Here is a 20,483-nt window from a genome sequence, read left to right as displayed (position 1 = left end):
ATTATGAACGAGGCACATAATTCCCTCCTATCCATTCATCTTGGAAGTACAAATATGTACATGACCTCAAGCAGTCGTATTGGTGGACTCGTATGAAGCGAGAAATTGCTCAGTTCGTGAATGAATGTGATGTCTGCAGAAGGGTGAAAGCAAAACACCAACGACCAGCTGGTCTCCTCCAACCTCTTGCTATTCCAGAATGGAAGTTTGACCATATTGAAATGGACTTTGTGATTGGATTTCCCAAGTCCAAGCATGGAAATGATGCTATCTTCGTTGTCATCGACAAGCTTACTAACGTGGCTCATTTCCTTCCAATCAAAGAATCTATCACAGCAGCTCAGCTGGCAGAGCTATACACCTCCAGGATTGTCTCCTTGCACGACATTTCGCAATTGATATCTTCAGATCGTGGAAGCATCTTCACTTATAAGTTCTGGGACTCCTTCCAAAAGGCCATGGGCACCAACATTCGCTTCAGCACAGCCTTCCATCCTCAAACTAGTGGCCAAGTCGAGCGAGTAAATCAAATCCTTGAAGATATGCTCAAGGCTTGTGTCATTTCTTTCGGTATGAAGTGGGAAGATTGTCTTCCAGATGTCGAGTTCTCCAACAACAACAGCTTCCAAGCGAGTTCGGGCAAGGCCCCATTTGAAATTCTCTATGGCAGAAAGTTTCGTACTCCTCTCAATTGGTCAAAGACTGGTGAACGCCAACTTCTTGGCAATGACTTAATCATAGAAGCTGGAGAAATGTTCAAAGACGTGCAATCGCCCAGAAGAGTTACTATGATAGCAAGCACCGTGACTTGGCTTTCGAGATCGGAGACCATGTCGGAGTAAATGACCACGGGTAGCCTAGCCGGCTCCCCCTGGCCCTTCTGAAAAAATTACGAGCCGATCCGGCCCTCAAGAATCCAAGACGTGGGGCCGCCTTCCCCTTGCCGGTTGTATCCCAGGCCGGCTATCGGAAGGCGGCCCGACTTTAGCCCTCAGGAAGAAAGCCGCGGGAGGGTTGGCTCCAAGAAGCCGGCCGCGAGAAGCCGACTCCCACAAAGCGGTCAAGATCGTACCCTTGAAGTCTGCATCCACATAACGGCGATGTGGCGGGGCGTGGCTACAGTAAAGCCTGCCACCCCCGAATCCTGGAGCACGCCTGGCACAGTGCGCCGTACGGGGTGGCCATGACCCGTCTGGCGCAGCACTGTTGCCATGTTGACCCTGACGCCACCCACGACGGGCTGTTAGTGCGGCCCACGGGCGGTGGGCCCCTTCAGGCAGAGAGACACCCGAAGGCGGCCAGGCCTCCCCCAGTCGGCCAAAGACAGGGCCGGCTCCCCACAGCCGGCTTGCTTCCTCCCTCGAAGGAGACACCCCATTAAAGAGACAAGACGAGGTGAGGCTATAGCGATCACCCGCCGGGCGGCGGCACTGTAGCCACGCTTTCCCCGGCGAAGCCCTCGTCACCAGGTTTGAGGCAACAGTAACCAGCCACCGACAAGGCCCTTGACAGTGGGGCCTGCCTATCGGCCAAGGAGCCGGCAGCCGGCGGGACCCACCAGCCGGCGGGCCCCAGCAGCCGGCGCAGAAGCCGGCGAGCATAGACACAGAAGGCTAGGGCCCACGCACAGCCGGATTACCATTATACCCCCGGGGGGTGGGCCTATATAAACCCCCCGGGGCACCCATGCAAAGGGTTGATCGGAGCTAGTTTTAGACACCACATAGAGAGGAGAGGAGAGCTAGCCATGCCCTTCTTCTTCTCGCCAAACAGCTCAAGGAGCATCTTGTAGCCACTCATTCATCTAGTGATCATGCGGAGACCCCGCAGAGCAGCAGTAGGGGTGTTATCTCCACGGAGAGCCGTGAAGCTGGGTAAGATTTGGCGGCGTGCATGTCTTCGCCTCATCCCACTTCCAGGCACCGGCGACGTCTTACTGGCTCCCACAATGATAATCCACCCATTGGCATATGTCGCACCTACCACCCGACAGACCATGTCTACCTCCGCGTCTCTCCAATGAAAGGCACTCCTCGCTTCAGTATCAAAGGGAAGCTTGCCCCTAGATACGTGGGTCCTTTCAAGATCATTGGCAAAAGAGGCAATCTCGCCTATCAACATGAGCTTCCGTCCAACTTCACAAATGTGCATGACATGTTTCACGTGTCATAGCTTCGCAAGTGCTTCAAGACTCCTGAGGGCACCATCAACTTGGAAGAGATTGATCTCCAAGAAGATCTATCTTATCATGAGCATCCCGTTGATATTATTGAAGAAACCGAGCGCAAGACTCGCAACAAGTCAATCAAATACCTAAAAGTGAAGTGGTCACACCATTCCGACCAAGAAGCCACCTGGGAATGCGAGGACCACCTTCATTCTGAATATCCTGAGTTCTTTTAGTCCTAGATATCGGGACGAGATCCTTTCGTAGTGGTGGAGCATTGTAACACCCCGGATGTAACTTGCCATATTTGTAACTCCAACTCATGCCTTTTTCGGCTTTAAGTTTTGAGGTTCCCTTCATGGTTGGGTTTTGTCTTTGTTTTGCATTTTGTTCATGTCATGCATTTCATATCATGTCATCATGTGCATCTCATATGCATACGTGTTCGTCTCATGCATCCAAGCATTTTCCCCGTTGTCCGTTTCGCAATCCGACACTCCCACGTGCACCGGTGACCCCTTTTGCCTCTTTTCGTGAGTGGGTGTTAAACGTTCTCGGAATGGCCCAAGATTTGCCAAGTGGCCTTGGTACATCACCGGTAGACCGCTTGTCAAATTTCGTTCCATTTGGAGTCCGTTTGATACTCCAACGGTTAACCGGGGAACCGCAAAGTCCTCATGTGTGTTGCAGCCCAACACCCCTCCTAGACGGCCCAATAACCCATCTAAACCACTTCCATGTCCTCCGTCGTCGGATCACAATCGTGTGGGCGAAAACTACACTCAATTTGGACACTCCTATCTCCTCCTAGCTATAAATATGTGCACCCCTCCTCCAAATTTGGGTCCTGAAACCCTAACCTAGACCTCTCCGTCGCCGGACACGTCCAGTCCGCACCGGACGAATCGCCGCCGCCGCACACACCCAATCGTACGTCGCCACGTGTCCCGCGCCTGCCCCGCTGCCGCGCGGCCTGCGATCCCACGGCCGTCCCTCACCGACCGGCGCACCAACCGCCGCCGCCTGGTCGGGTCAGCGCCCCACACCGCCCAAGCCTTCCCCGCGCCGCCGGCTGCGCTCGCCGCCAGCACTCCTCCGCCGCCGCCTGGTCCACTCCGCCCCACCACCTCGGACCTCACCGGCGACCTCGTGCCCTCACCGGTCGCGCCTATGCAGCACCTCGCCAGAGGCCGCCCAACAGACCACCGGATCCGGTGATCCCCCAACTCCAGCCGTCCTCTTCTTCTCCGGCAAGCCCGGCGACGAACCCCGACGAACCTCGAAATACGTGCAACCCTAGATCTGTTTTTCTGGGAGGTGAAAATTCCACTAAGTCCTTATCTTTGTAACCTTTTATGCCCCTATTCATTGCATCATTACTCCATGACCGTAGCTCCGTTTCATGCATATGAGATATCGAAATGTTCATTGTGAGATGCTCTTCATTTAATTACACTGTGTCATGCTTGTTGGAGTTCATCTTGATGCCCAAATCATTGTTGAAATAGTAATATAAAATGTTTACTGTTGTTACTTAGCAGATTATGATGTTTTGTCATTTTTGTTACATTTCATGTGTGCTTCATATGGGCATAAGCTCTACATGTGTTTTGATCTATGCCATGATATATTTACAAGGGTGATTTCCATGTATTTTTGTGATCAATGTGGTGACTAGCACAAGCATGTAAAGTAGCCTTCGTGATATTGCTGATTTCAGGGTCTTAGGATTTTGCCAAGTCTTTCATATGCTGTTATTTTTATGCCATGTAAACATGATACTACAGTGACATCCATGCGTGCTTTGAGTATCTTCAGTAAGGGTGTTTTGGACATATGTTTAGGCTCTATTCATCTGTGCCCTTGTTTGCAATCATGGAGTGCTCTGGCATGTCTAATTCTTGCTCTACTTTTGCTATAAAATGTTCCTGGCAGATTGTTTAGATGTTAATCAATTTTTCCATGGTTGTTGTTAGTGATCCATGCATGCTATGAACTTGCTCTTATCATGGTTATGTTTAGGAACATGTCATATTGTTGTTGCTATGCTTGTTTTGTCATGTAACGCTTTGTGATGAGTGATTGGAGCTCGCAAAGATGCCTTCATAATGTTGTTTATGCCATGCTCAGTTTTTCTGCTAAGTCTGGAACTGTTATGAAACTTGCTATATTCATATCTTCTGTGCCTTTTTGGCTCATGATCAGTAAGGGACTTTTTGTTATATGCATTTAGTAGATTCATTCCATACCTTTGTTTGCTATGTTATGTTCCTTTAGCATGTTGCTCGCTTGCTCTAAACATCGCTTCCTGATGTTATTTCTGGCATGTTAGTATTTTTCTCTAAGTCTGTGATGCTGATATCTTTTGCACTTTTGCCATGCTTGTTTGAACCTGCTCTTGTGTGATTTAGCTATAGCTCAGTGTTCATGTTTTGTCAAGCATCTTGTGTACATCACTTCCTTATGCCTTGTTGATACGTTGGAGTGTAGTAGCTTAGTTTCTTGTTGCATTCTATATGGCATCGTGCTGTTAATCGCAGAATTGTGTCATACTTATTTTTCTTGCCATTTGCAAACCGTGCCTCCGTTTCTGGTGATCTTTATATCGATTTCGACCAAAATCATATCATCTTTCCAGCGGCACACTTGGTTTTCCAAGTTGATGGCTTGTTCATTCTTTCCCTTCCGAAACACGCATATGCATTGCATATCATGCTATCTTTTGCATCATGTTGCTTGTGCATTGCACCGTGATTGATTGTTGGTCCTTTGCTTGTGTTCTTGCCTTGGGTAGACCCGCGAGACGAGTACGTGATCGAGGAACCTGTTGAGTACACTAACGAGGATCAAGCTTTCGTCAACTATGAGAACTTTGCAGGCAAGATGACCATACCCTCGAAATCACTTCTATCTTTGCTTGCTAGTTGTTCGCTCTATTGCTATGTCGCGCTACCTACCACTTGTTATATCATCCCTCCCATATTTCCATGTCAAGCCTCTAACCCACCTTTCCTAGCAAACCATTGTTTGGCTATGTTACCTCTTTGCTCAGCCCCTCTTCTAGCGTTGCTAGTTGCAGGTGAAGATGAAGTTTGTTCCATGTTGGAACATAGATATTGTTGTGATATCATTATTTTATCTTATTTACTTTAATGCATCTATATACTTGGTAAAGGGTGGAAGGCTCGGCCTTTTGCCTGGTGTTTTGTCCCACTCTTGCGTTTCCGTCATACCGGTGTTATGTTCCTTGATTTTGTGTTCCTTATGCGGTTGGGTGATAATGGGAACCCCTTGACAGTTCGCCTTGAATAAAACTCCTCAAGCAAGGCCCAACCTTGGTTTAACCATTTGCCACCTAAGCCTTTTTCCCTTGGGTTCCGCGGGCTCAAGGGTCATCTTTATTTTAAAAGCCCGGGCCAGTGCTCCTATGGGTGTTGGTACAAACTAGAGCACTGTGCGGGACCGTCCCTTGGCAAGTTGGTTATGTTGGTACCTGTACGCTTAGCTTATCCGGTGTGCCCTGAGAACGAGAAGTGTACAACTCCTATCGGGATTTGTTGGCACAGTCAGGTGGTCTTGCTAGTCTTGTTTTACCATTGTCGAAATGTCTTGTAACCAGGATTCCAGGTTTGATCCGGTCTTCCTAGGAGAAGGAATATCCTTCGTTGACCGTGAGAGCATGTGATGGGATAAGTTGGGACAACCCTGCATGGTTTTGAATTTGTGGAAGTTGTGCCCATGGTTATGGGCAGATGGGAATTTGTTAATATCCGGTTGTAGAGAACTTGACACTTAACTAAAATGAATCAACAGCGTGTGTAGCCGTGATGGTCTCTTTTCGGCGGAGTTCGGGAAGAGAACCCAGTCTTGTGTTATGCTTGAACGTAAGTAGCTTCAGGATCACTTCTTGATCACTTGTAGCTTCTCGACCGTGCTTTGCTTCTCTTCTCGCTCTCGTTTGAGTATGTTAGCCACCATATACGCTAGTTCTTGTTGCAGCTCCACCTCACTACCTTTTCCTACCCTTAAGCTTAAATAGTCTTGATTTCATGGGTGTGAGACTGCTGAGTCCCCGTGACTCACAGATACTTCCAAACAGACGCAGCTGCCGATGATGGCAGTGCAGGGGGCACTACCGAACTCAAGTGGGAGTTCGACGAGGATTCGTGTCGTTACTATGTTTCTTTTCCGGATGATCAGTAGAGGAGCCTAGTTGGGACGATCGGGTATCTAGCATTTTTGGGTGGTCTTTCTTTATTTTGGTTCCGTAGTCGGACCTCTGATTGTACCTTGGATGATGTATGGATTATTTATGTATTGTGTGAAGTGGTGATTGTAAGCCGACTCTTTATCCCTTTCTTCTTCAGTACATGGGATGTGTAAATATTACCCCTCTTGAGACATGCCTACCATGCGGCTATGCCTCTAAGTCATGCACCGATGTGGGAGATATAGCCGCATTGTGGGTGTTACAGGCAGGGAATTCGACGTCAACCTGCATGACACCATTCCCACTGCCCCTCATATGCATCCTCAGAGTGTATTGCTGTTCGAGCTCCATCTCCCGCGTGAATGGAGTTGGAAGGCGAAGGTGGCCGCACGGAGGTTTGTACCCCCTGATGATAAACTCACGAGGTTGATCCCTGACATGGCCTTCCATTGGAGGAAGAGCCGCTGGCGGGGGCACGGCCAAGGCGCCACCCCGCCCTCTTCCTCGAGCACCACGATGACCTCGGCCCCTCCCTCTCCCTCCTCGCCTCTCGGCGGGCTCCACCGCCGCAGGATCCAGAGTGGGAGGGATGCGCTGTTGAGTAGAAGCCCTCGTTGCCGCCACTGGGGAACCACTGTGCCCTCGTCCGCTGACCATGGTTAGAAGGGAAAGGTTGCAGAGGAGAAGAAGAAGAAGAAGGAGCGTGTGTGAAGAAGCTCTGCCCCTGCCCCCTTCTTGTAGGAGGACGAGGTAGGGGGCTGGCCTCTCATAGGAAATGGCTGCCCCGCTCCTCCGATGCGGCCTCCCTATGCCTTCTACGACAATAAGAATCAAGGCCGACCCTCTACTACAGCCATCAATGCCCGGATTTCGACCAGGGCGCACGTCCCCGCCTTCTCCGCATCCACCACCTACCACGCCCAATACATGCAGAACACGTGGCAGGTGCGTGCGAAATGGGAGGCAAGTGTGATGGCAGTTTCCGCCCTATGATCGTGGGACATGGAGAATCCGGGGCCACGATCGAGGTTCTTCCACAGCATAGCGCACGACGCGCGGGGAAACCAAAAACTGTCCTGGACCCAAGGTTAATGAAGAAGTGAAGAAGACCTCAAGAAGCTAGCCTCTTCTGCACCCTCGCTTTCCACTTATTAGGTCCTACCCTGCTGACGCCCGGCAGTGTGTTCGGGGCAGGCCCTGGGGCTTCTGTCGGTGCAACAAACCCTGGGTCTGTTGCCTAGACTATGCACAGGCATGGGAATTGGATTGAGACACCAACCCAGGTCAGAGTACAAGAGACCAAGAACTTCGAAGAACCAACATGTAGATCAAGAGGACCAAAATCCAGCCAGAGAAGCAAGACGCAACCAGGAGAAAAGCCTCCCTTGCCGGGCAGATGAGCTCGACAAGGATGGGGTCACCCTCGGAAGAAGATGTCCAAGACGTCCTGGCAGGGTCTGCCGGTACTCGTGAAGGCTGAACTACCTCACTCAACAACTCTGCCACGACCCACATCTTCAATCAAGGCGGTGTCAAGCCGCAAAGTGACTAAGTGGCAGCCATTTGCTGCATGGCAGCATCTTTCTATAGGAAATGCCTACAGATGACACCCGTCCTCGGACGTGTCAAGCAAGTGGACGTGGAGCTGGAGAGATAGCCTGGCAAGGCTTCTCTAGCTACCAATGACGTGACGTTAATCGGTCCATTTAATGCACCCTATTAGCCTACAAAGTTAGGTATGATAGCATTGTTTGCTATCTTATCAGTGCATAATGACTACTTTGCCATTGTGGTAACCCCTTAATCTATAGAAGGTTGGATAACTCACACACCCATACACGCATAGCCACTGCCACCCCTGCTGGGAAAGTGTACTACGCTCCACGACCACTCTTCCAACATCAATCCACCAAAGTAGGAGTAGGGTTTTATGCCTCACAGTGGCCCGAACCTGGGTAAAAGTGCCCGTGTGATCTCTGCCGTGCTGCCCCACACTCGTGTGCTCTTTGTGCAATGCGACGTCCCCCCTGCCGAACCAGCAAGTGGCCCTCCGGTCCCATAGCTGGCCGTGGTTTCCGACAACAACCGTAAGCTATATATCGCACATGCCTTCATCTGGCTGCCCATATCTTTTGTTTTGGCACATCGCAAACAGCTAATTGAACTAAACTGTATGCCCTGCATTGCACACGCAACTTAAATATGAACCGTGTTTGATGCATCCGTCATCGCAAACATTTTGCACCTTTTTTGATGGTTCTTCACCACCGTTTGCGATTAATGTACCGCACACAGTTTTGTCAAAGGTTCTCTGATCATAGTGTCGCGTTAGCAGCAACCTGCAGTAGTGCATGGTAATCAATAAAGTTAATATATTTTGTCGGTGTTCTGGGAACTAGGTTACCCAGACTTGCCTACCTGTGGCCCACGGCGTGGCTCCCTCGACGGCCTGGTATGGCCCATTTGCAAGACCTTTGAGACAAGACCCTGTCGAGGGCCCCTGGCCTCGTGAGGCGGACGACACCAAGACCTCTAGAGGGAGCGGCCTCCCCAGGTTACCTCCCGAGGAGAGGAGATTCCTATGAAAGTGTCTAGCCTTACGAGGTTGTGATGCTGCAATCCATGACGACCAAGGCCAGGCGGGCTCCAGCGGGCACAGAGGAGGCAGTTTCCTCTTTGGTGCTAAGGAGGCAAGGACAGGCGTGGATTCCCAAGGTATCCCCAAAGGTTTCCATTCTGGTGCAACAAGACCAAGACCACGGGCACGGCAACACGGATGTAATCAGCAAGCCCACAACTGCGTCTTGACCAGCAGCATTGCAGGCGAAGGCCACCTTTCGTCAGGATTAGATGTACTACTTGTCCCCTTTCAAATTGGCCGTTGTGGGATCCCTTCGCGCCTATGTTTTGGGGGAATAGGACCGGGCCACTATGAATATAGGTTAGCCAACACCATAGTAGGGGTGACTCATTCTCACCCCCGAGCCCTCGCGAGGCAGCTCATCCACTATACTAGTTCATCCTCAAACCTCCTCATGAGGCCAATCCACCACAAAGCAGGAGTAGGGTTTTACACCGCAAGGTGGCCCGAACGTGGGTAAACTGTCGTGTCCATCTTATTCCCCACTCTCGCGAATCAGGCTAGGCTATGGGGCGACATGCTCAAAGCTTGAGAGGTTGAGATCTTCGCACATGCCCTGGAGTTTGAACCTTCTTCGATCTGCGGAGCCCTGAATCTGACATTTGGCGCGCCAGGTAGGGGCGTGTAAAAGTTTGCTCCTCCGCTGACCCCGCTTCATCCTTTCCTCACTACTCCCATGGTGGGCACTACCTTGCTATATGGCTTTCACTCCCGATCGGCGTCGGGTGCAATGCCCTGCAAAGTTCAAGCCGGTGCTGCCCCCGTGGTACGACGATGCTGCGGACCCCAAAGAGTTCCTCCGGTCATACGTGCCGGCCGTTGAGGCGACAGGCGGCGATGACAAAGCCATGGCGAACTGGGTCCTCTAGCTCTCAAGGAGGCCCCTCGGTCCAGGCTCCGCAGCCTCCCGCGTGCCTCGATCTCCTTTTGGGTGGAACTCTGCGACCAGTCCGTCGCATGCTTCGCGGCTCCAGCGCCCCATGCGGTCGCGTGCATCATCGGCGGGTCGCAGGCACCTGCCTCTGGTAGCCACATCAAGCAGTTTCTTCGCCGCAAGGTGCTACCCTGCCGTAGCGCGGGGCTGTGCAGGGCCGTGTCGGGCCAGAAACCGCTATCACCTTCAATTATAGAGACCACCCCAAGGCCATGACCACGGCGGGTACCCTCCCCTTGCTGTGCACGCCTACAATCAGCAACTTCACGGTGACCAAGACCTTCATCGATGGAGGCACCGGCCTCAACATCCTCTCGGTGGAAATTTTCGACCTGCATCAAGTGCAGTACGACCAGTTCCATCCCACTCAGCCTTTCTTGGGGGTGGTCAAGGGCTCGGCCACTCCCCTAGGGTAGATATGCCTCCCCGTCACATTCAGCATGTGAGACAATTACCACACTAAGCTCATGGACTTCGATGTCTCCCACATCGGCCTCCCATACAACGGCATCTTGGGGGATCCAGCCATCGCCAAGTTCATGCCAACGACCCATCCGGGCTACAATGTCATCAAGATGCCGGGCAGCAGCGGCATCATCTCGGTGGTCGGGGATACGAAGGATTTAGTCTGGGTTCTTAGGCTCGCTTACAGGGTCGTGACCACTTCGTGCCCTACCACCACGGGCGCTGCGGAGGCTCCAGAGGCCGCGCCCACAAAGAAAAAGCAGATGTTCTCTCAGGACCGGGATGAGACGAAGCAGGTGCCTGTCGACATCGGAGGCTCGGTCCCCACCTTCACCATTGGTGCGGGCCTACCTCCCAACCAGGAGGAGGCACTGGTTCACTTTCCGAGGGCCAACAAAGAAGTATTTGCGTGGGAAGCATCAGACTTGATTGGTGTCCCGAGGGAGGTAATTGAGCACCACCTGATGGTGTGTCCTGGTGCATGCCCGGTGAAGTGAAAAGCGCGTGTCAAGCACAAGAGAAGAAATCGTTCATCGTACAGGAGGTCGCCAAGCTCCGAGAGGCCGACATCATTTGGGAAGTACGGCACCTGAACTAGTTGGAAAATCTTGTCATTGTCCCCAAGAAAGGTGGGAAGCAGTGCATGTGCGTCGACTTCACGAGCCTCAACAAAGCTTTCCCTCAGGACCCTTTCTCGCTCCTGCATATCGACCAGATTGTGGATTCCACTGCCGAGTGCAATCTGATGTGTTTTCTGGATGCTTTCTCGGGATATCACCAAATCAAGATGGCGATAGAGGATGTTGAGAAGATAGCCTTGATCTCCCTGTGCGGCGTGTATTGCTACACTTGCATGCCCTTCGGATTGCGTAACGCCGGTGCAACTTTCTAGCGGCTGATGCACATTGCGCTACGGCCACAGCTGGGGAGGAATTCGAAGGCATATGTCGATGACATCATGGTCAAGTCGCTGGAGGCAAGGACCCTAATTAAAGACCTGGAAGAAACATTCGTTAACTTGCTCAGCATAAACCTGAAGCTCAATCCGGAGAAGTGTGTGTTCGGGGTTCCGTCTGGCAAGCTGTTGGGCTTCCTGGTGTCGCATAGACGGATCGAGGCCAACCCCGAGAAGGTTAAGGCAATAGAACGGATGAGCCTGCCTCAGACCCTCAAGGAGATGTAGAAGCTCATGGAGCGCTTCACTCCAAGCTTGGCTGGTGCACCCTCCCTTTCTTCAAGATAATTAAGAAGAAGGGCCCATTCGAGTGGACCCCGGAAGCAGAGGCGGCCTTTGAAGACCTCAAATGATACCTCATGAGCCCGCCCGTCATGGTGGTGCTCCGTCCTCATGAGGCCCTGGTGCTTTACATGGCAGCCACTCCCCACTCCGCCAGTGCAGCACACGTGGCAGTCAGGGGGGACCAGCCGATGTAGGCTGAAGCAAGCTGACACGCGAGAAGCCGCGCAACCTTCGCTATCCCAGGGTGGCGCTCCTGAGGATCCCGTTGCCTCATCGACCTCCGAGCCTCATGAGTCCCTCCTGCCCCCCGCGGAGCAAGACGCCTCCAACTCGCTGTCCCTCATCGAGAATCCAGTGTACTTTGTCACCATGGTGTTGCGCGATGCATGCGTGCGCTACGCATGTAGTAGAAGCTCCTGCTTGCGCTCCTCGTCGCCTCTAGGAAGTTGTGCCACTATTTCCAAGTCCACCCATCAAGGTCGTATCAACATATCCCCTGGAGAAGATATTGCACTGCCCCAACGCTGTGGGGAGGGTTCTAGAATGGAACATCGAGCTACAGGCCTTCCAGCTGGAGTTCAGCACGACCAGGCTCATCAAGGGAGCGGCCCTAGCTGATTTCGTGGCGGAGTGGACCAACGCCCCTGATTGGAGGCTGAATGAGGGCCAATCCCTCACGCCCAGCGATGGGGCACCTGACAGATGGGTCATGCACTTCGATAGTGCCTTCACACGGCAGGGCGCGGGGGCTGGAGTCGTGCTCGTCTCACCAAGTGAGGACAACCTCTACTATGTTGTGCAACTTTGCTTCCAGTGCGGCGAGAAGGTCTCCAACAACATCGCATAGTACAAGGGCGTGATTGCTGGCCTGAGGGCCGCGGCTACCCTGGAAATCAAGCGCCTCACCATCAAGGGCAACTCCCAACTTCTCGTCAACTTATCCAATAAATTGTACAAGCCGAATGATGAGCACATGGAGGCTTACCTGGAAGAGGTACGTAAAATTGAAAAACGCTTCCTGGGCTTGGAATTGTAGCATGTCCCGCGAGGCGCGAACAAAGAAGAAGACAACTTTGGCAAGAGGGCATCCCCCTGCGAGCCCCAGAGGCCTGGCGTATTCTAGGAGAGGCTCCACAAGCCGTTAACACCGCCCCCAGTCCCGGGCTCGGCGTTGCTCAGGGAGGAGCTGACACTGGCTTTGACCTCAGGAGCCCCGGCTTGTGGCCCGACCTCAGGAACCAGCTTACTCCAGGTGCTGGAACCTTAGGCGGGCTGCTGGACCAAGGAGTTCAAGGCGTACCTGCTCCGTGGCACCTTGCCAAAGAAGGATGAGGTCACGGAGCGCGTGGTCCGCCAGGCCACTACTTATTGCTTGCATGATGGTGAGCTGTACCGCCGACGCCCCAATGATGTCTCGCTGCGGTGCATATCCAAAGAACATGGGTACGAGTTGCTGGCTGACATCCACGGCGGGGACTACGGGCACCACTCCTCATCGCACACCCTTGTGGGCAAGGTTTTCCGTAGTGGTTTCTACTAGCCGACGGCGCTCAACGATACGGTGCTCAACGATGGCACCGAGCTGGTGCAATCCTGCGAGGCCTACCAATTCCCGCGGATTCACCAGCCCGCGCAAGGTCTCCAGACCATCCCGCTCTCATGGCCGTTCATGGTGTGGGGGTTGGATATCCTGGGCCCCTTCCCCCGAGCAGCCGACGGATACCGCTACCTCTATGTGGCCATCGACAAGTTCACTAAGTGGGAAGAGGTGGAGCCCGTATGAGCCATCTCCGCTGGCTCGACCATCAAGTTCATCAAGGGCTTGGTGAACCGTTTTGTTGTTCCCAATCGTATCACTACTTACAATGGTTCCCAGTTCACGAGCAACCTCTTCGGGATGTATTGCGCTAACCTTGGAACGCATATATGCGACGCTTCGGTGGCGCACCCACAAAGCAACTGCCAGGCCGAGTGCGCCAACGTGGAGGTCCTGATGGGCCTCAAGGCATGGAGCTTGAATAAGAAGCTCGAGGCGTGCGGCAGGGATTGGCTCGGTGAGCTTGAGTCCGTGCTTTGGTCTATCTGCACCACTGCGACTAAGCCCACCAGTGAGACCCCGTTCATCCTCGTTTACGGGCCGAGGTGGTCCTCCCTCACGAGGTCAGGCATCGCTACCCTCAGGTCCTGACATTCGACAAGGCGCGTCAGGACGCCTTGCGGGCGACAAACCTCGTGCTCAGGGAGGAAGCAGGAAGGTACCAGCAGGCGTTGCGGCGTTACCATTGCCGCAGCGTCCGCTCCCGGACCCTCGACATGGGAGACCTCGTCCTAAGGTGGGTCCTCTCCAGGGAGGGCCTTCACCAACTCTCATCCATGTGGGTGGGCCTGTTCAGGGTCGCCAACGTCTCCTGGCATAGCGCCGTATGCTTGCAGATGTAGGACGGGGTCCCCATCTAGAATTCTTGGAACATCCAACACCTCTAGAGGTTCTACCCGTGACACTCTCACACAACAATGAGTGGGGCTGTACACGCCTGGGCCTCACAGGGTCTCCCACCCATGCCCAAGTGGAAGCCCTATCGGCGTTTTGGGAACGGGGGTCACCAGACTTGCCTACCTGCGGCCCACGGCGTGGCTCTGCGAGCGGGCCCGTACGGCCCATCTTCGCCAGCAAAGACTCAAGACCCTCGCGAGGGGCCAAGCCTCGTGAGGCGGGTGACACAAGACCTCCTCAAGAGCGGCCTCACCAGGCTGGCTCACGAGGGGCGGATAGTTCAAGGCAAGTCAAACCTCGCGAGGTTCCAGAGACGTGAGCCGTGTCGACCAAGGCCAGGCGGGCGCCAGAACGCACATTATCCTTGTTTCCCCTTTGGTGCTAAGGGAGCAAGCGCAGGCGCGGAGTACCGAGGCGTCAAGCAAAGGTTTCCATATTGGTGCAACGAGACGAAGACCAGCAGGACGACAGGAGGGAGGTCACCATAGAGCCCAAGACGGCGTCACCACCAGAGCCTTTGGCAGGTGAAGACCGCTTTTGTCAGGATAGCTTGTAATAGATGTCCCCCTTCAAATTGGCCGTTGTGGTATCCCTTCCCACTCAATATTTGGGAAGAGGACCAAGGCCACTATAAATAGGACTAGCCACCATCGTATCTAGGGGGCGACCTCATCTTATACTAGAACTAGTTCATCCCCACAACCACATCCACTAAGCAAGAACACCTCTCCTTAGGAGGCTGTTCTTCCCCTTGTACTGTTCATCCTCACCCCGAGAGGCAATCCACCACCACCGCACTGGAGTAGGGTATTACACAACAATGGTGGCCCGAACTAGTATAAATCTTGTGTCCCTTGTGCTGCGAGTTCGTTAAGTTATCCCTTGGGATCTTAGCCGAGTTAGGACGTGGATCGGTAGGCGGGAGATCTTCGCGCGCACCCCAGTGTTCAAACCTTGAGGGTTTTGCTGGAACCCGTGATCCGACATTTGGCGCGCCAGGTAGGGGTGCGCCGAAGCTTCCCTTTTGTTGCTCTGCGTCCTGTCGTCTCATCGTCTCCATGTTGGACGCTCGCTGCGCTCATGCTAGGCGCCGGGCTGCCCTTGCCGCCCGCATTGCTCAGATGGCGCCCGTCGGCAGATGCCTCATCGTTCTCCGTCGCCTGCCGCCAACGCCGCCACCAGCCCGGCGGGGAATGAGTAGCATACATCCTCGCTGCACCCCTCGGTGCGGCGGGACGGCCACACCGCCACTCCATCGCTGACCCCGGCCGGTTCGTCGTCCCACACTCGTCGCGCTCCCATGGACGCGCAGGCCGCTCTAGGCATGGCACGCGAGCTCCTGCACTATCGCCCAATCGACGACCTCTACGAGGACTGGCTCGACCACATCGCCGAGCTTGTCAGCGCCGCAGGGGGTTCCCCTGTGCCGTCCCTCTCGCTGCCTCGCCCTCCGCCAGCCACGGGCGGCGTGGCCCAAGAAGCGCCTCCACCACCTCTGGCACAAGACGAAGTCTTGATGCCCAGGCGCACGACCTCACGGCACGACCTGCCACGTCCGGCGCCCATGCAAGAAGAAAGAAGCTAGAAGTCCCTCGGCCATGAGAAAACGCCCCTGCCCTCCCTGTGCCACCATGGCAAAACCGCGTGCCGCCTGCGGCGGCGGCGCACGGACCCCATCAAGGACATGTTCTCCACCAGCGCAGAGTCCCGGTGACCATGGAAGGCTGCCGCGCCTTCACCCCTAAGCTGCATAGCATCGCTTGGCCGGGCAAGTTCAAGCCGGATCTGCCACCTCGTTACGACGGCACCCCCGACCCCACGGAGTTCCTACAGTTCTACGAGCTGAGCATAGAGGCAGCCAACGGCAACGAGAAAGTCATGGCAAACTGTTTTCCCATGGCTCTTAAGGATGGTGCCCGCTCCTGGCTCCTGAATCTGCCTCCAGGCTCAATCTCCTCTAGGGACGATATGCGCGACCGTTTCGTTGCCAACTTTCAGGGCACTCGCCACCACCCACCAGCTACAGGTGACCTGCGCCGCATCAAGCAACAACCAGGAGAGACCCTCCAGAAGTACATCCAGCGCTTCAATAACATTCGCCTCAAGATCCCCAAGGTGACGGACGAGGCCATCATCTCCGCGTTTTCCGATGGCGTCCGTGACGTCAAGATGAAGGAGGAGCTCGCCATCCACAAGAAGCCGTGCACATCTCTGGAGCTGTTCAACCTGGCGACCAAGTGCGCAAGAGCTGAGGAGGGGCGCCTCTCCCTCCTCGAGCTCCCGACTGCGGACCCGTAGGAGAAGAAAGCCAAGGCCGAAGACTTGAAGCTCAAGGGGAGGAGCCGTGCTCGCGGCGAAACCGGACACAAAGCGCGGCAGGGACCAGCCTGAGTCATCCAAGAGCAGCCGACTATTCTACGCCTTCCATAACCTACATAGCCACAACACCAGCGAATGTCAAGAGCTCAGAGCCATACGCGAAGGACGCGTCGGTCGACGCCCCGAGTGCAATGACCGGGGCTACGGCCGAGGAGGAGGACGTGGTGGCGGACGATGGGATGACTGTGGCCCGCACCAGGAGTGGCGCGACCGGCCTCGTGAGGGCCACTGGCAGTATCAGCCTCGCGAGGGCCCCTTGAGGGATCATCCTTGTGAGGATCGTCCTCAGGGCAACGCCCGTCTCCCTCCACTGCCGCCACCACCAAGACGAGGGGGCTGGGGGCTTCCAGGAGCCACGTGCCATCGCCTACATCTTGCGCGGAGCTCAAGCCCCAGCCTCACAGCGTATCTTCAAGAAGTTTGCTCGGGAGGTAAACGCAGTCCTCCAGAAGCTCGATGCCACGCGTCTGCTCAGGTGGTCCCAATGCGCCATCACATTCAGCTCTGCAGACCAGCTCAATTGCACGGCTACCGTCGGCGTCCTCCCGATGCTTTGTTCTCCCGTCATCAGCAACATGCAAGTCACCAAGACCATCATAAACGGCGGCGCAGGGCTCAACATCCTGTCCGTCGAGACGTTCGACAGCCTCCAAGTGTCGTATGATCAGCTTCAGCCCACCAAGCCTTTCTCAGGAGTGACCGACGGCTCCACCACGCCGATCGGTCATGTTCACCTCCTAGTGACCTTCGGACAGGGCAACAACTACCGCACCGAGCTCATCGGCTTCGACGTCGCCCACATCCGTCTGTGATACAATGCCATCCTCGGGTATCCGGCCCTAGCCAAATTCATGGCCGTGACGCACCACGGTTACAACGTCCTCAAGATGCCAGGAAGCGGCGGGATCATCACAGTCCCCTGCAAAGAAAGGGATGCGGTGTGTTCCCTCGAGCGCGCCTTCCAAGCAGTGTCAATCGAAGACCCCGGCCACAATGCAGCTCGGTACCCTCCGGAGGTCGTCCCCAAGAAGAAGAAGCAGGAACTCTGTCCTGGACCTCAGGAGGGAAGCACCGCAAGTGCCACCTCGTCAGGATCAGCGCCCGCACCTGGGGCGCCTTCCTCTATCGCATAGGAAGGCGCACCCGGCGCCCTCCTCAGGCAGGGCTCGGGGGCTCTCTTCTGGAGGGCCTCAGACCTCGCCAACGTCACGAGGGAGACGCTTGGGAACCACTTGGAGGCATGTTTCACGGCACGTCTCCTTCAGGAGGACACTGTGCAAGGAGCGCCCGGTGCTCAAGAGTTCATCACGAAGGTATCACAGGAGCTTCCGGAAGCAAGAGGAATACGCGGCGACCGCCGCTAACCTGGCGTAGTTCCCTACCCAGGCGAGGGTGGTGAGCTGCGCGTCTGCATCAACATACCAGGGCTCAACTGAGCCGCATCTCAGGAGCGCTTCTGGCCTTCACGTGTCGGGCACTGCGAAGGTCCACCTCACAACTATGTTCGCATGCCGTTCGGCCTACCGAGCGTGGCCGCTGCCTTCCAGCGCAACCTGGGGAGCATCATGGTGGGTCAGGAGGCCAGGCACCACGCAGTCCTGGCAGAGATGAAGATGGTCCTCAAGGAATCGTCGGGACCCCAGAGCCTCCCGACGCTCAGGGCCCAGGTGGCTCGTGAGGGGCAACCCCTTCACCGCGAACCTTCATCTACCTCAACATCCCGTCATTAACGGAACCAGGTGACATTTTCCAAGTTCATTTAGCTGGGAGCGCCCAGGGGGTTGCATTATTCCCAGGACACGTGGGTCCGTCCCTGTGGCATGTATCTTTCCTTGTTTATGTCTTTAGCTCACCTTCACTACAACAAAAGACACATTCGTGACATTTTGGGCCGAATGAATTTTTTTCTGTCATACCGATGACAGTTCTATGACGATAATTGTGACAAAACCCGGTATCATCACAGATGTGGTGGGGTCCTACTTCTATGACAAAAAAATCATGACAAAAAATGGGCTTTTCATCCTGGGCGGGCCGGAGACGCAGTTCCATGACATTCTTTGGGCCGTCCATGACAGAAAAAACTGTTGTAGAAGCGAGGGCGAGGAAAATATCGGTGTGTTCCCGGTTACGGTGGGTGGTCAGAGCCGAGGGATGCGCGAGTCTCTCTTAAACGCACGCGCATGCGTGCGAGGTATTGGGCTCTAACTGAACCCGAGTGATTGCACTACAGGCTACGCGTTACAGAACCCAAGCGATCGATCGATGGCTGTTAACTAAACCCGATCGAGCGATTCCTTCGCTACTACTGCTAACTGAAGCCGATCGATGCTGCCTCTAGATGAACAGTGAGCGTTGAACGCGGGGGGGGGGGGGGGGGTGGAAGAACAGTTCCCGGTGGGGGTGGATGAACAGGACCCCGTGGTGTTGCCTCTGGATGAACAGTACCCCGATCGATCGAGCCGGTTGGGGCTGGATGAACAGGACCCCGTGGAGGGCAGGGTGAACAGGACCACCCCGTGGAGGGCATGATGAACAGTATACGATGGAGGGCAGGATGAACAATAGCCCGTGGAGGGGTGGTTGAACAGGAGCCCGTGGAGAGGGATGGTTGAACAGTAGCCGGTTGAGTAGGGCGCGGTGGAGGCTGGATGAACAGGAGCCCATGGATGAACAGTCGCATGTGGAGGCTAGAGGACGTCGACAGTGGATGAACAGTAGCCCGTGGAGGCTGGAGGGGGTCGATGGTGGAGATGAACAGTATCCCGTGGCATCCCGTTTTGCGGTATGCCACACCCCTCCCGATGAACAGGACCCCAGTTTCGATCGTAGCGCAACAACACAAGTCCGTTTCCTCCGTTTTGCGGTACGCCAGACCCCTCCCGATCAACAGGACCCCGTTTCGACGGTAGGAGGTCCGTTTCCTCCATTTTGCGGTACGCCAGACCCCTCCCGATGAAAAGGATCCCGTTTCAAACATGGACGGTCGAACACAAGGCCGTTTCCTCCATTTTGCGGTACGCCAGGCCTCGTTTCCATCGGCTATTCTGTCCAAGCCCTCCCAATGAACACGACGACACATTCCGTTCTGACCCAGCCGTATGGTTCCCCATGAACATGACGATGACGTTGTTTCTTTGTTCCGACCCAGCCATGTACACGAGCCCTAGCCGTACGTACGTGCGAGTAGGCGTTCAAGACCCTGCCCGTATGTACGTACGTGGCCGTATATTCTTTCTTGCACACTGGCCATTGTACGTACGTGTACATGCTATGTACGCGCCTCTAGTACGACACGTGCGTGCCTCTACATCGACCAGTATGTACGTACACGTTCGCGACCAGAATGACAACGCTAGTACGCTTTGACCAGGTGGGTCCCGACTATCAGGCACTTCCTAGCCTACGAAGATGTAGCTGGTGGGTCCCAGCAGTCAGGGAGGCGAATCGTTTTTTCCCCAGATGCACTTCCTTGCATGCGAAGATGTAGCTGGTGGGTGCCAACAGTCAGGGGGAAACATTTTTTTCATGAAATACGGTGGCCCGTCCGGTGGGTCCCCATTGTTAGGTGGATAAATAATCATTTTACTGTAATAAGGAGGCACTTCCTTATTGCGGCCGTGGACCCAGCTGTCAGCCTCTCCAAGTACAGTCCACGTCCGATGGAAGCCGTTACTTGACCACGTTGACCACGACGCGCCGAGAGCACCAGGGCGGTGGACAACGGCGAGGCCTAGGAAGGGGACGACGCGGAGCCGGGGAAGACGCGGTAGTGGCTGCCCATGCGTAGAGGAGTACGAGGGTTCACTAGTTCGCTACGGTGTGAGGCTGCCATCGCCGCAGAATAACAGGGGTTGTGGGTGGGTAGAGGGATGGCCTGTCCAGCGGTGGGAATAGTAGGCGGCGGTGAGGCCTCCATGGCAGCACAGCCGGCCACGGGAGGCAGGAGCATG

This window comes from Triticum urartu, chromosome 4A, assembly GCF_056163025.1.
Source record: "Triticum urartu cultivar PI428250 chromosome 4A, HENAU_Tu73, whole genome shotgun sequence".
NCBI classification, from domain to species: Eukaryota; Viridiplantae; Streptophyta; class Magnoliopsida; order Poales; family Poaceae; genus Triticum; species Triticum urartu.
This window is presented reverse-complemented; position numbering follows the sequence as displayed.